Source organism: Plecotus auritus (assembly GCF_963455305.1).
Source record: "Plecotus auritus genome assembly, chromosome: 3".
Taxonomy (NCBI): Eukaryota; Metazoa; Chordata; class Mammalia; order Chiroptera; family Vespertilionidae; genus Plecotus; species Plecotus auritus.
The window spans coordinates 199716895-199733096 of NC_137772.1; the positions used below are offsets into that span (position 1 = coordinate 199716895).

Sequence of the window (16202 nt, forward strand, 5' to 3'; positions counted from 1 at the left end):
TGTAAAATGTTTCCACCTGGCTATAAAGCAAGTCATGTTCCTGGGCTGAAGAAACTGTAAGGAGGCTAGTTGCTAGGGAGAGGAAACCAGGCATTGCTATGTGACGTCATTACCTGGACAGACACTTAGCATATTAACCTTTTACATAGATAGACTATGTAAGGTTTAATTGTAGTCTGTGTATAATAGGCTTGGATTTTTTTACTCTAGGTAATATGTTTGTTAAAAGAAAAACCTAATATAGGCTTGGGGTGCCTTACGTGCAGGGACTATGATCAATCTATGACTCAGTTCTTGGCACACTGTGTTTGAATATTGTGTTTTTTTCTGAGTGCATGATTTTAGAAGGAAAATGAAAAGTCAAGGTACATTTAAAAGATGAAAAAGAGTGCAGTTTTGAGGGCTCACCAGGCCATTTGAGGAATAGTGTTAAGTACCAGAGATTTTGAAGAAGAGGAAAGTATTAGAAGATCTTCTAGTAGTTACTTAATAGTTTGCTTCCAATAGTTCAAGGTTTGCAATGTCTGTAAAGAATATTAATTTTGTGCAGTTCCTAGGGCAGAACCAGTACCAGTTGTGTAAGGTGAGGGAAGTTGATTTGATGATCACAAATCATATGACATAGGCTTTAGAGTTAAGCAGACCTGGATTTTAATTCTGGCATCAGCATTGGCTTTGGCAAAAGAAATGACTTTTGCACTTCATTTTCCTAATGTGCTAAATAGGTATAATAAGGCCTATCTCATTTTAAGGATTAGACATAATATATAAATGTGCTTAGTTCCTGGCATAGGTTAGCATTTAATAAATAATCATGATTATACATAAATGGATAATAGAGATTTCTAACACTGGAAACATTCAAGTGTATGGTGGTGTGGTGGGAATATTGGAGAGAGGATTCCTACTTAAGACAGGGGACTCAATTTAAGATCTATTCCAACTTTTAGCACAATGCCTTTAATTTCCACCTTGGTCTGAAATCTTTCCCCTGACTGCTTTTTTCTTTGCTGCACAAAGCAATGCGGTGCAATCTATTTTCATAAGTTGATAATCTTTGGTTGACTTCTGGAAGTCTGCTTGAAAGAAGTCAGAACAGGTTGTGGGCGTAGCTATGACAAATGAGGTCTGAGAGTAAGAAAATACAATGTTCACAGGCGAGGGTCTTCTCATTTAGTGTCTCCACTTGCTACTCGCAGAGCAGGCGGAGGTTACAGGATCCATTATGTTAACTGGAGGCACTAACTGAAAGAAGCCTCCACTGCACACCACATCAAACTCTTGGCAAGAGGGAAGCGAAAAATGTGATCCAGGTCAGGCGTGAAAAGCGGGTCTGGACTTGCTGGCTGGAACTAAGGGCAGGCAGTGTAGAAAGTCCCAGGGACCGAATGGAGGCCCTTAGAAGCCATCAGTTTACAGCAAAAGTTGAGGAGACAAAAAACAGGAAAGCGACACAAGGGGGGAAATAGGTTGGAGGGCTCCAGAAGGAAGAGGAAGGCTGGCAGGTCGTGGACTACTAGAGTTGTGAACCAGAACCTGGCCGGGGGCGAACCTCTACCGAGTCTCTCAGCTGCTAGTCAGTCCAGCTAGGTCACTTCTGCAAACCTGTCTGTGGCCGGCAATCTTGGTCCGGCTTCGATCGTAGCCTTGATAACTTCCCTGAGGTTCCTCTCCCGCCCACTGGGTCCCACCCGCCTATTTGCCTTTAGCGCTGCGGGTCGACCAGATACTCCTAGGCTCGGCTGCAGGCAAGACGTGGAAAGCGGATTTCGCTCCGGGCCGCGCGCGTGCGCGCGCTCCCCATGAGGATACTGGGCATGCGCGGCGCACGGCTGGCTAGGCGGCGAGTGGTGAGCGGGCGGGCAGATCCAGACTTCGCTGGCAGCGGCTGGTGAGGCGGTGTCGGCGAGCGCGAGGTCCGCGCGGTGCTCGTCCGGGAGATCGCTTCTCTGCAACTGGGCGCAGAGAGCGGCTGGGCGGCTCGCGGAGGACTGGGAGGGCGCCGTCCAGGTCGGAGGCTTCCTCTTGGCCACCTCCTGCCTCGTCTGGGCTGGAGGCGCCTCCGGGGAAAGCCGCGGCCCCGAAGGCGGATTCGAGGTAAGAACCCCTTGGCGAGAGGCGCCCGCCGGGGTCCGACGGTGGGAACTCTCCCTGGGTTTTAAAAACCCGCCTTTGTGTGCTTGGAGGGAGCGGTGCCAGGCGCCGCGTCCGCCTTCATTCACTTTCATTGCTTTCAACTGGTGTCGGGAGCCAGGTGTGCGCGCCCGCGCGTCGGTCCTGGTGCGCCCGGGAGCCAGTGTCCACCCCGGCCGCCTGCCCCGCGCCGCCCGCCGCACCCGGGCTCCGGGGAGGTGAGCGGGGAAGATTCACTGTGTCCCTGCAATATTTCCTGGTAACCTGAGCTTCCGCAGATCCACCTGCGCTTATCTGGGCGGCGGGGCGACTACAGAACGACTGTTCTCTGGGTTCATCTTAGACTTGGGGTTTGCAGAGCTACTCTCCCCACCTCCAAACGGGGAGGGGGTCTTCTCAGATTGACATTCTGGGACAAGGTCTCGCCAGCGCCTGTTTCCTCAAATGAATATAGCTCATTATATTCGAGGAGTTGTCACTTCTAATTCCTGTTGGCTTTCCTTTTTTTTTTTTTTTTTTTTTTAAGCTTGCTCCGCTTTACTCATCATTTTACTTTTGGGAAGATGGCCTTTCTGGTGCCTGTCAATTAATGCCTTGGGAATGGATTTCCCCACCTCTGCAGACCCTGCTGGCTCCTCATATGCTCACTGTCTTTCCAGGACTACCTGTATGCAGAATCTTTGCACCAATTGTCCTCTTCCTTCGCATTGTTTCCCAAATTCTTCTTTTCCCATAGTACTGCTGGAATCTCTAGGGGCAGGACGCTGCGGTATTAGGATTTGAAATGCATAGATGTTGAGAGCGGTAGAGCATTAGGGATCGGAATCCTCCTTTATAAAATATATTTCAATGACGTGCATTATGGCTTTTCTTTGAAAGGTTTCCGTTCTTGCCTGAGATGATAAGAGGAATAGCTAATATCTTAAGAGTTCAGATAAAACTTGGTTCTAGAGCTATGTGAATAGCTTGATTTTGGCTTTGTTATTCTGGGGAGAGAAGAGAAAGGATTTCCAGAAGACTGCTTTATATATGTATTAACAACAGAGCAACTGTGTTGTGTATTGCTTCCAATTTATTTCCGTTGAAAGGATACCGTTCTACAGCGACTTCGGTTTTGCAAAGTGTGCACTAGTAATTTAGATCATGTGGTCTTTGAAATTAAAGTCAGTGTCATCCTCTCTCACCTAGTATAGATTTTCAATTTGAGTTGTAGTTTTCTGGACATATTGCTATAGTTTTTAAGTTGCTGGTCTGGAAAATTTTGGGTCATGGGTTCACACTTGTACTTACAATTTGGAAAATATTACACTTTATAAATTTGCCATGTAAAGGGTAGATTAGGCTATATCACAAATGTAATGACATTTTATAGAATGCCTTTAGTGCAGAATTAGATTAAGACTTTTTGAAATTCCACAAGGCATTCATTTCACAGCAGAAAAAAAAAAGGAAACTTGCTTTTTAATTCCACTAATCTGAGAGATACCACTTTTTATAATATTTGATAAATTCTCTTTGAAATCTTTTTTTTCTTCCATCTTCCAATGTCATTCAATATGATTATATAGTGATTTTCAGCTTTTTAGTGTGGGAATACTTTAAATTGTATTTAGGGTGATGTTTTTCCCCCCAAAATGGTTTATTCTTGTTCCCTATCAGGAATCTAATGTCTAAATAAAAGTACCATTTCCTTTTGCTTTATTTTTAGCTTTTCTTGCTTTAAAGTTTTTATCTCTGCTGATACTTTTTGGATAGCAGTTCTTTTCTATGCTATGACATAGGTTTTCTGTTCTTTGCTTTCAATATTTTTATTTCATACATTTTAAGTTCTAGTTTTATCTACTTTTTTTTTCCCTCTACTGTTTTCTTCATTTATCTCTAATAATTTTGCGCTAGCTCACTTGAACCATGGTTTATATAAGAAAATAGAGTATTCAGATATAAGATGATAGTTTTTCTCAAGTCTCTCTTTAGATGCTTGAAGTTTTGTTGGATGAATATTTTAGCACTGATTTGATTTATATAACATTTAGGTTAGCTTTTCTGAGTTGTATGGCTCCAGCATATTTGGTAGTTATTTAGATCATCAGAAAACAACACAAATGAATGATTGATAGGTTACAAACTTTCAGACATCTGCAATGGTCTGTAAAGGGAAAAAGTGGAATTTTCGTTAAAGTACTTCAGCTATAATACACCCCTTCTGGGAATTTCTGCATGAAATTGTTTGCAGCTGTTAGTGATTGAAAAATATTTTCTTAAAAAGAAAGTCCTGTAACAGAATAGTTGTAAACATTTTAAATTTAATATATGCAGGGAAGTTGTGAAGTTCTTCAGTATTTCACTGCAACATCTTCAATTCTAGTTACACTCTTAAATGAGATTTTAAAAATATATTTTATTTTTTAGATCAGTTTCATATTTACAGAAAAAATTATAAAGTTAGTGATTTCTTATGTATCCCTCTACCCAATTTCCCTCTTATTAACGTCTCGCATTGGTATTTATTACAGTTAATGAATCAATATTGCTACATTATTATTAACTAAAGTTTATACTTTATTTAGATTCCCTTAGTTTTTATCTAATCTTTTTCTGTTCTAGGATTCTAACATCTAGGCTATTACACTTAATAGTCAAGTCTCCTTAAACTCCTCTTGGCTGTGACAGTTTGTTAGTCTTTCCTTGTTTTTGATGACCTTCATAGTTGTGAGGAGTATTGGTCAGGTACTTTTTAGAATCTCTTCCCCGCCCCCCCCACCCCGAATTGGAATTAGCTTAATGTTTCTCTGATGATCACACGGAGGTTTTGGTTTTGTGGAGGAAGATCACAGATGTAAAGTGCTTTTTTTTTTTTTTTTTTTTAATATATTTTATTGATTTTTTTTTTACGGAGAGGGAGGGAGAGGGATAGAGAGTTAGAAACATCCATGAGAGAGAAACATCAATCAGCTGCCTCTTGCACACCCCCTACTGGGGATGTGCTGGCTACCAAGGTACATGCCCTTGACCAGAATCGAATCTGGGACCCTTGAGTCCACACACCAAAGCGCAATCCACTGAGCCAAACCGGTTAGGGCTAAAGTGCTCTTTTTATTACATTATACAAAGGGTACATACTATCAATATGATTTATCACTGTTGATATTGATCTTGATCATATGACCGAGATAGTGTTTGTTAGGTTTCTGCACTGAAAAGTTGTTTCTTTCTTTTCAGGCGGTACTCTTATAAGGAAATCACTGTGCACAGCCCATACTTAAGGAGTGGAGAGTTATGTATCTCTTCCTCAAGGGTGGAGTATCTATATAAATTACTTGGAATTCTTCTGCATGTTAGATTTGTCTCTTTTTCCCATTTATGTATATACGCAGTTATTAATTATATTCATCTGGACTTAATATATATATATATATATATACTAGAGGCCCGGTGCATGAAATTCATGCATGGTGGGGGGGGGTGGGCAGTCCCCTCAGCCCAGCCTGCACCCTCTCTAATCTGGGACATCCCTCTCACAGTCTGGGACTGCTGGCTCCTAACTGCTCACCTTCCTGCCTGCCTGACCGCCCCTAACTGCCCCCTCCACCCCCGCCAGCCTGATCACCCCTAACCGCCTCTGCCTGCCAGACTGATTGCCCCAAACTGCCTCCCCGGCCTGGTCACCCCCAACTGCCCCCCTGCTGGCCTGGTCACCCCCAACTGCCCCCCCTGCCAGCCTGGTCACCCCCAACTGCCCCCCCCGCTGGCCTGGTCACCCCCAACTGCCCTCCCTGCCAGCCTGGTTGCCCCATGCAGCCTGCTGTTCAGTTGTTTGGTCATCCCTTACTAACCCCCTGCCGGCCTGGTCACCCCACGCAGCCTGCTATTTGGTCGTTACTGTGACGGCGTCCTGGACAATTTGCATATTCCTCTATTATTAGTATAGATATGTGTATATGATGGAGCCAACTGTTATATATATTATACATATACATATATATACAGTAGCCCATCGCTTGATATTGCGTGCAGTAGGCCGCCCGCCGCTTCCACGGGAGCCGGCGGGAACCGCAGTGCACCACCGGGAGCCGTGCTGCTTCCACAGGAGGTGGGCCCGCCATCTCCTCTCCGGGCCTGCGCTCAGCCGCGGAGGCTGCGGGCTGGGCCCCCTTCCCCCAGAGGCCCTCCGCAGCTGGGGCATCGCCATGGCAATGAAGAAAGTGTCCCGCCCTGGCCGCTCCATGCCTCACTGCCCAGAGGCCCTCCATCGCCGTGGCGATGAAGCAAGCATTCTGCCAGGCCGCTCACACTGCCCACTCTCAGTGGCAGCCCCCCCAGGACTGGGGGACTCCGGCGAGGCTGAGGGGACTGGGCACCACCATCTTGTGGCTATGGGCACTGCCATCTTTGTGACGGAGTCATGGTTAATTTGCATATTATCCTTTTATTAGATAGGATGTATGTATAGAACATATATACAACAATTACACTTGGGTTATAATCTATTACTACTTTATTTTGTTGCTCAAATTGTTTCAGCTTTGACGATTGGAGCTCTTTCAGTTGCCTCCATCATTTTTAAAAAATCACTTACTTTCTAGCATTAAAAGATGATCCAGGCTTATATTGTATATTTCTATTTCCTGCCCCAGTACTAGATTCAGCCAGAAAGAATCTGGTTCATTTTCTTGGGAAATGGTATTAGAAACTAAGATGTGGTGCTCGGTGTTCTTGTGTCTACTGGTGTGTCATTTCTTCTAGGCCCTCTTATTTGACACAGCAGGAAATAACATGTGCGTACAAACCCATGTACATACACTTATCTATACATAGTTCTCTGTGTAACCATGTGTATCATATTAAGCTAGTAATGAGTTCATATGGATGTCTCTTACTCTACCTAATCTATTACCAGCTATATCATTCTGGCCTTCTCCCCTTGCTTATATGTAAACTCAGTCCAACAGTGAGAAGAAAGCTGGCTCCCACCATTTGCCATCCATTTACTTAATTGTTCAATTCCATTATATATGTACAGCAGTATTGAAATTGTTAGCCTGTACTCCCTTTACAGAGAGTGAAAAACACTTTATCAATTAGAGTGCAGTTCCTTTTGCTTTTAGTCTTATAGGCTCCTTCTCCTCCTGTCGCCTTTAGTGAGGTTGCTGCAGAAATGTACTAGTATACTACAGTTTGATCCTTTTGACACAATCTGCATTCCATCCTGGGATCTTCTGACCTTCTAAATTATTATTTTTTAATTTGAAAACATTAAAGTTCACTCTTTGTTCTGTAAAGTTCTATGGATTTTGACAAATGCATAATTTCATCATTACAATATCCAAGCATCATACAGAATAATTTCAACATAGTAAACATCTCCTGTGCTTTACCTATCACTTCCTTATCCTTGGCAAACAGTGATTTTTTTTTACTGTCTCTATTGTTTTGCCTTTCCAGATGTCATATAATTGGAATTATACAGCCTTGCCAGACTGGCTTCTTTCACTTAGTGATATGCATTTAAGGTTTATTTATATATCTTATTGCAGTTTGATAGAGTTCCTGTTGCTTCTTCATCCTTGTTAGCATTTGGTATTTTCAGTTTTTTTTATATTATGCATTCTAATAGGTACATAGTAATTTTTATTACTGCTTTAATTTGCCATTCCTTAATGATATTTGATGTTAAGCATCTTTTCATACTCGATTTTCCATGTGTATATATTTTTTTGTGAGATGTCTGTTTAGAACTTTTTTTTAATAGGGTTGTCTGTTTTTTTATTGTTGAGTTTTAAGAATTCTTTATACATTTTTTTGATACAAGCACTCTGTCAGATAAGTGTTTTGTAAATATCTTCTTTCAGTCTGGCTTGTTCAGTATAGATGCAACAACCATCCTAGGTCTAACTATATACTACACATCGGCAACAACTTTAACCTCCCCCCCCCCCCCCCCTGAGTATTTTTGATCATCTGTTGGTTGAATAAATGTATGTAGAACCTGTGAATATTGAGGACAAACTGTAATTTATTTTCCTCTTCCATACTAATCCAGCGATTCTTCTTTGTGGAAAATGGAATTGTTAATGTGAATAATATCTGTCAGTTCTTTTAGACCTAACCATAGGAAATAATGAAGTTTTCTCTTTTTACAAGGAGGATCTGAAATAATAGATTTGCAGGGTGTATGCTGAGAAGAAACAGATAATGTATGTATTATCTAGCAACTTGATACTTAGCAATATCGTCTTTAATGTTACCTATGCCACTACTCTTGCAACAAAGGGCTTTTTTTCAAGTACCTTCCTTTCTTTTAATAAACACTTTGTGTTATTGGTATTGGGACCAGAAGTATTTATATTATAATACTACAGTTAGAATCAGCCTTCAAAAGCATCTAGAGAGATCTGACAGTAAAACTAGCACCTAGTTTTATAACTGTTAAATCATATTGATCTTTTTTAATTCTTACAAGAGCTCTTTAAGGCAACTCTCCTTATTTCCATATTGTAGGTAATAAATAGGCTTATAATCTAGATGGGAACCCTGATCTTTCTGACTCCAAAACCTATGCTCTTTTTACTTGGCTGTGCTGTGTCTCATAAAATAAAAGTGCCAGGATAGTATCAGGATGTCCTTGATTTAAAAAAAAGAGAGAAAAAAAAATTATGGACACAGACAATAGTGTGATGATTGCTAGGGGGAGGGGGAGGAAGAGGGTATAAGGGGAAGGAAGAGGGTATAAAGGGGATAAGTGGTGATGGATGGAGACTTGACTTGGGGTGGTGAATACACAGTGCAGTGTACAGATGATGTGTTGTGGAATTGTGCACCTGAAATCTGTATAATTTTGTTAACTAGTGTCACCCAATCTATAGCTATAATAATAAAAGGGTAATATGCAAATTGGTCAGGATGCCCTCACAGTAACAACTGAACAGCAGGCTGTGTGGGGCAACAAAGCCAGCAGGGGGATTAGTGAAGGACTACCAAATGACTGAACAGCAGGCTGTGTGGGGCAACCAGGCCGGCAGGGGGATTAATGAGGGATGACCAAACGACCGAACAGCAGGCTGTATGGGGCGACCAGGCTGGTGGGAGGGGGGCCAGTTAGGGGTGACCAGGCCAGCAGGGGGGGCTGTTAGGGGCGATCAGGCCAGCAGGCAGAGGCGGTTAGGGTTGATCAGGCTGGCAGGGGGGGCAGTTAGGGGCGATCAGGCAGGCAGGCAGGTGAGCAGTTAAGAGCCAGTGGTCCTGGATTGTAAGAGGGATGTCCTAAACCGGCAGTTGGACATCCTCTGAGGGGTCCTGGATTGGGGAGGGTGCAGGCTGGGCTGAGGGGACTGCCCCCCACCCCCCATGCATGAATTTCGTGCACCAGGCCTCTAGTCTATATATATAAAAGGCTAAGCAACTGGCTCACTGGCCAGTAGGTATGACGCGCACTGACCACCAGGAGGCAGACGCTCAATGCAGGAGCTGCCAAACGACAGCAACTTTGCAGAGTGCCCTCTCACACTCTAGGACCCCTCGGGGGATGTCGGACTGCCGGTTTTGGCCTGATCCCTGCAGGCCAGGCTGAGGGACCCCCACTCACTCAGCAGACGCCTTTCGAGCCCTGGCACCGCCCTAGGTGTGGCCGGCCAGGGAGGGACCCTGGGAGGTTGGCTCCAGAGCGTGTCCGGCCTGTCTCACTCAGTCCCGCCCCACCAGCCACCTTCTATTTAATTTCCTTTTAATGTGCATGAATCCGTGCACCAGGCCTCTAGTAAATTCAATAAAAAGACAACAACAATGAAAGGTATAGAACATCAGCATCATCCCTAGAAAGCAGAGGGTGAACAGTTCTAAGTTATCTGCCTTGCTAGATATCCAAGTACCTTTAATCACCTACCCCTCAAATGGGGCATAAAACCTTTTTATTTTTCTCTTTCAAATAGTTTTGGACCTACTTTTATTCCAATCCTCAAACACACCTTATTTAATCCCTGTTGATGGAGAGTCAGGTTAGCAAAAAAAAAAAAAAAGAAAAAAAAAAAAGAAAAAGAATAAGTTTCCTTGAAAGAGAGGAAATGAGGAAATTGTGGGGGATTAAGAGAAATAAAACAAATAATGGTAGTATTAGGTAGTTGTTTTTCCCTTTGCCCCACTGAATTATAAGTTTCTTAAGGGCAGGAACTAAGTCTCAGTTTTCTTTAAGCATAGCACATCACACATGAGACATATTCACAAAATGTTTGTTGAATGAAATTAGCGCTATCACTTTTAACATATGTTTAGAATGGTTAGAAGGGGATGACTTTTTCCTCACAGAGGAGGTTGAACTTACTACATTTCTCTCCCTCCCTCCCTCCCTCTCTCTCCATCCCTCCCTCCCTCCCTCTCCTTCTTACTTCCTTTCTGTCTTCCTGCCTTCCTTCTTTCCTTCCACATTTGGTGAGCATCTGTTCTGTGCCAGGCACTGAGACTATAAAGATGAATAAGACAGGATTTCTTCATTCTGTCATCTGGGAACCCAGAAAATGGAGGGAAGCAGACATTTCAGTAGAGTGTAGAACTAAATGGAGTATATATTAAACAAACAAGCAAGTAATGGATTTTGAAATCAGAGAGATCTTATCTGCCTTAATTTTCATATCTAAGAAGTGGAAACTATAATACTACCTACTTTGACACAGTTGTTGAGGGGTAGGTTAAATGAAAAAAAAAAAAAGTATATCCCAGCACATTAATGAAAAGAGAGGCTCACTGTGGCTGAAGCAGTCAGAAAAGTCTTTACTGTAGGAGGTGACATTTGAGTTTTATAGGATGAATTTTTGAGACCCAGAATGAGAGTAGGAGTTGGGACTCTAGGGCATTCCAGGCAGAAAGATGAATATGTTTGATGTGTGCACAATGGGGGGAGGGACATGATGGGAGTGTGGAAAATTCTGTACTTTCTCACATACAGAGTCTACAGGGTTATTAGAAAGAACAGAATAACCAGTTATTTTTCATTTTTATAAGTAACAATACAATAGAGTATTCACTACATTGTAGTAGGAGAGAATAAAGATACCAAACCTGTTTTAAGAACTACATGAGTCTCTGAATATTATGACTATAGTCCTCATGTAGTAGATAAAGTCTTGTGTTCTTTTTCAGTCCTGTGATACTCATGTGATTTTATTTAGGAAGAGGACTTGTGTGGTTTTGGGTGAAATCAGAGGTCCTGTCCAAACCATTGTTATATTTAGTAGCATACAACATTAGAATGTAACATCACACAAAGGCATCATCTAGTCCTATTCTAACCAACTAATAATTCTAAGAACCATGAACAGTTTTGGACCACAACCTGAAACTTAATACTCATGAATGTGCTAAAATAATGTGTTAGTGAATGAATTATGTGCTTAATAAGAGGTCAGTGTTCTATAGTTGAAAAATTGTGTTTTTAATATAAGAAGACAAGAAAAAAAGATTAAGATCAATAGAAGGAAAAAAATTAAACTTAAAAAGAGAGAAATATTTTTAAAGTCCTTTATTGGAGGCTATCCTATCTAATAAAGAGGCAATATGCAAATTGACTGTCACTCCAACACAAAGATTTCCGCCGCCATGTGGTCAAAGATGGCCACCCCCATGCGGACATGAGATGGCTGCCACAAGATGGCTAGCAGGGGAGGGCAGTTGTGGGCAATCAGGTCAGCAGGGGAGGACAGTTGGGGGCGACCAGGACTGCAAGGGAGGGCAGTTGGGGGTGATCAGGCCAGCAGGGGAGGGCAGTTAGAGGTGACCGGGCTTGCAGGGGAGGACAGTTAGGGGCGACCAGGCCTGCAGGGGAGGGCAGTTGGGGGCGACCAGGCCAGCAGGGGAGGGCAGTTAGAGGTGACCGGGCTTGTAGGGGAGGGCAGTTAGGGGTGACCAGGCCTGCAGGGGAGGGCAGTTGGGGGCGACCAGGCCAGCAGGGGAGGGCAGTTGGGGGCGACCAGGCCAGCAGGGGAGGGCAGTTAGGGGTGACCAGGCCTGTAGGGGAGGGCAGTTAGGGACAATCGGGCCAGCAGGGGAGCAGGTAGGCATCGATCAGGCTGGCAGGGGAGTGGTTAGGGGGTGATCAGGCTGGCAGGCAGAAGCGGTTAGGGGCAATCAAGCAGGCATGCAGGCAAGCTGTTGGGAGCTAGCAGTCCTGGATTGTGAGGGGGATGTCCAACTGCCCATTTAGGCCCGATCACACCAGTTGGACATCCCTCGAGGTGTCCCAGATTGGAGAGGGTGCAGGCTGGGCCGAGGGACACTCCCCCCTGATGCACGAATTTTGTGCACCGGGCCTCTCGTTAATATATAAATTTCATTTTATTTAGAAGATTTTATTAGCAACATAAGAATGTTACCTCTCTGTATGAATATTAATTTCTTTTTTTTTAAATTTTTATTTTTTTTAAATAAATCTTTATTCAGATTATTAAAATTGTTTCTCCTTTTCCCCCCCATAGCTCCCCTCCACCCGGTTCCCTCCCCATCTTCTGCCCTTACCTCCCCCCGCACTGTCCTCATCCATAGGTGTATGATTTTTGTCCAGTCTCTTCCTGAACCCCCCATACCCTTTTCCCCCTGAGAATTATCAGTCCACTCCCTTTCTATGCCCCTGATTCTATTATATTCACCAGATTATTCTGTTCCTCAGGTTTTTAATTCACTTGATTTTTAGGTTCACTTGTTGATAGATATGTATTTGTTGTTCATAATTTTTCTCTTTACTTTTTTCTTCTTCCTCTTCTTTAAGAATACCTTTCAGCATTTCATATAATACTGGTTTGGTGGTGATGAACTCCTTCAGCTTTTTCTTATCTGTGAAGCTCTTTATCTTCCCTTCAGTTCTGAATGATAGCTTTGCTGGGTAGAGTAATCTTGGTTGTAGGTTCTTGCTATTCATCACATTGAAAATTTCTTGCCACTCCCGTCTGGCCTGCATAGTTTCTGTTGAGAAATCAGCTGACAGTCGTATGGGTGCTCCCTTGTAGGTAATTAACTGTTTTTCTCTTGCTGCTTTTAATATTCTCTCTTTGTCTTTTGCCCTTGGCATTTTAATTATGATGTGTCTTGGTGTGGTCCTCTTTGGATTCCTTTTGTTTGGGGTTCTGTGCGCTTCCTGGACTTGTAAATCTATTTCTTTCACCAGGTGGGGGAAGTTTTCGGTCATTATTTCTTCAAATAGGTTTTCAGTATCTTGCTCTCTCTCTTCTTCTGGCACCCCCATAATTCTGATGTTGGTACGCTTGAAGTTGTCCCAGAGTCTTCTTACACTATCTTCAACTTTTTGGATTTTTTTTTTTGCTTTTTGCTTTTTCGGTTGAGTGTTTTTTGCTTCTTTGCATTTCAATTCTTTGACTTGATTCTTGTGTTCCTCTAGTCTGCTGTTGGGTCTCTGTATAATATTTTTTATTTCAGTCAGTGTATGTTTAATTTCTAGTTGGTCCTTTTTCATATCTTCGAGGGTCTCGTTATATTTATCGGCCTTTTCTAGGATATTCTTGAAAAGCCTTATAACCGTGGTTTTGAATTCTATATCCAGTCGTTTGTTTTCCTCCATTTCTTTCGTTTGTGATCTGTTTCTTTGACGCCGCATTTTCACTGCTTCCCTGAGTTGGTAGGGTAAATTTGTGTGCTAGGTTTCCTATATGGCCCAGTGGGTCGGCCTCCCCAGTTAACCTGAGGTGGACACTCTTGGTGCACCCCTTTGTGGACTGTGTGTACAGCCTTGTTGTAATTAACTCTTGATTGTTGTTGGTATCACTGGGAGGAATTGACCTCCAGGCCAGTTGGCTGTAAGGATCAGCTGTGTCTATGCTGGGAGAAGTTCGGTGCTGGAGACAGCCTTATAGGATTAGACTTGCCAAATTGCAATAGACTCTGTGTTCGGCTTGGATGGGGTGGAGTCTCAGGGCAGAGCAGACAGTCTTGGCTTCCCGTCAGCCTTGCCCTTGCGCGCACTTGTAGACCTCTGCCTTCCTCAGCTCCCGAGTGTCCGCCCGAGAGTCCAGACTCCCCCCACAAGAGCGTGGGTCCCCAGGGGCTCGCCTGGAACTGGGGTTCAGTGCAGTCAGAACTGGGACCCAGTGCAGTCAGGAGCCTCCGACTCCCTTCCACTAGGGAAAGCCTGTGGCAACCTCCGCAGCCTTTGTGCACACTGGCACGCGTGCTCCTTCAGACCTCTGCCTTCCCCGGCTCCCGAGTCTCTGCCTGTGAGTCCAGACTCCCCCCGTAAGAGCGTGGGTCCCCAGAGGCTCGCCCGGAACTGGGGTTCAGTGCAGTCAGAACTGAGGTTCAGTGCGGTCGGGGGCTTCCTTCCCCCTTCCGCCAGAGAAAGTCAGCCAGGCTCTCAGCCGCCCTTCCTCTCTGCGCGCACAAAGCCCCTTTGCCGTACCTCCAATTCTCTGTGAGCTTTTCTCTTTCCTTCTAGTTGTAGAATTTTCACTCAGCCAGCTTTCCTGTGGTTCTGGATGGTGTCCGTTCTGTCTTTTAGTTGTAGTTTTGAAATTGTTGTGCGAGGCAGCAGTTTAGGTGCTTACCTATGCTGCCATCTTGGTTTCTCCTGAATATTATTTCTTATTATAGAAATACATATGCATTACTGATGTATTTATTGGTTTAGTGCAACAATAGAATGTTTCTATTGAAATATTTGTGATCATTAAACACTAACTTGTTTCTCTTGATTCTTATATTTCTAATGTTTTGTGATATTGTTTCTGTTTTTCTCTAGAATATAATATGTTTAAAATAAAGCACAGGTGGCAAAACAATTCTATAAAGAAAAGTGTGTGTGAAATTTGTCACATTTGAAGAGACATTGAATACAGTTTATTTAATATTCCACAACAGTTTTTACATTTGAAGTTGAATAGTAATTTTAGACTTGAGAAAGAAGATGGTTTTTAGTAGACAATAAGATGGTTTTAATTTTAGACATGAAGAGACAATAAGGTAGTATTAAATGTGAAGAAAGATACACTTGTTACAGAGAGGGAAGATACATTTAACTTTCATAAATGGAAGAAAAATGGAACATTATTACATGTAGATACCCCCCACCCTGCCCCCTAATAGCTTGCTCAGTTTGTTTGTAATCTCCAATTTCTCTTTGCAGTGTGTTTTCAAAACTTAACTGTTTTATGACTAAGTGCATAATGGGATTTTAAAATATTACTCTTTAATTTAGAAATATTGATTTAGAAACCTTATCTCAAGGTTGACTTGCCTTATTATTTTAGTGTGTTTACCTACATTATCAGAAGTTCTGATGTATAGTGTGTTTATTTTCAGTACTGTGTACTACAACTAGTGTTAAAAGTTTTTTTTTTTTACACCTCAGGATCTTTTTAGTCTAGAGACAACATAAATTTTGTTGTTAGTTCTTTTATTAACTCTTTTGTGGGGCCTTGTTAGATTCTGAATAATTTAAAAGCAATGGAATTCTTTCTGTGATAAAAATCTAGTCATTGGGCCAAATCTTGTAGCATTATTCATGTGATACTCATGCATGTAAAGGTTTAGAATTAATATATATGCCTGAAGAATGTATGTTAAAAATGCTGTTTTTAATTATTGAGGAAAATACCTTATAAAGATTTTTTTTTAAAATATATTTTATTGATATTTTACAGAGAGGAAGGGAGAGGGATAGAGAGCTAGAAACATCGATGAGAGAGAAACATTGATCAGCTGTCTCCTGCACACCCCCTACTGGGGATATGCCCGCAACCAAGGTACATGCCCTTGACCGGAATCGAACCCGGGACCCTTCAGTCCGCAGGCCGACGCTCTATCCACTGAGCCAAACCGGTTTTGGCCCTTATAAAGATTTTAATGGTCATTAATTCACAGATTTGCTTAAAGTTTCATCTTCTATTTTATTTATTACTAGAGGCCCGGTGCACGAAATTTATGCACTGGTAGGGTCCCTAGCAGCTGCCGGGCACTGGCCAGGGCCTCCCTCCCTTCCCCTGGCAGCTGCCACTGGCCGGGGCCTCCCTCCCTTCCCCCTCTGGCCCCAACCCCTGGTCGGACTCCTGGACGACCTCCCAGTCGAGGGGACAATTTGC

At 43.0% G+C, this 16202-nt stretch overlaps 1 protein-coding gene across 4 annotated transcripts in view; it reads left to right on the forward strand.

Annotated features, from left to right (window-relative positions):
* The first annotated feature begins 1335 nt into the window (after window positions 1-1335).
* The window catches only part of EPS8 (EGFR pathway substrate 8, signaling adaptor), a 173353-nt gene continuing 158486 nt past the window's right edge, over window positions 1336-16202 (forward strand). For 2 of the 4 annotated variants that reach the window (XM_080659543.1, XM_080659544.1), the window contains exon 1: window positions 1336-2097. The gene's annotated coding sequence lies outside the window, so the exon portion shown is untranslated. The remainder of the gene's footprint in view (window positions 2098-16202) is intronic. The other 2 variants (XM_080659546.1, XM_080659545.1) reach the window with 2 other exon arrangements.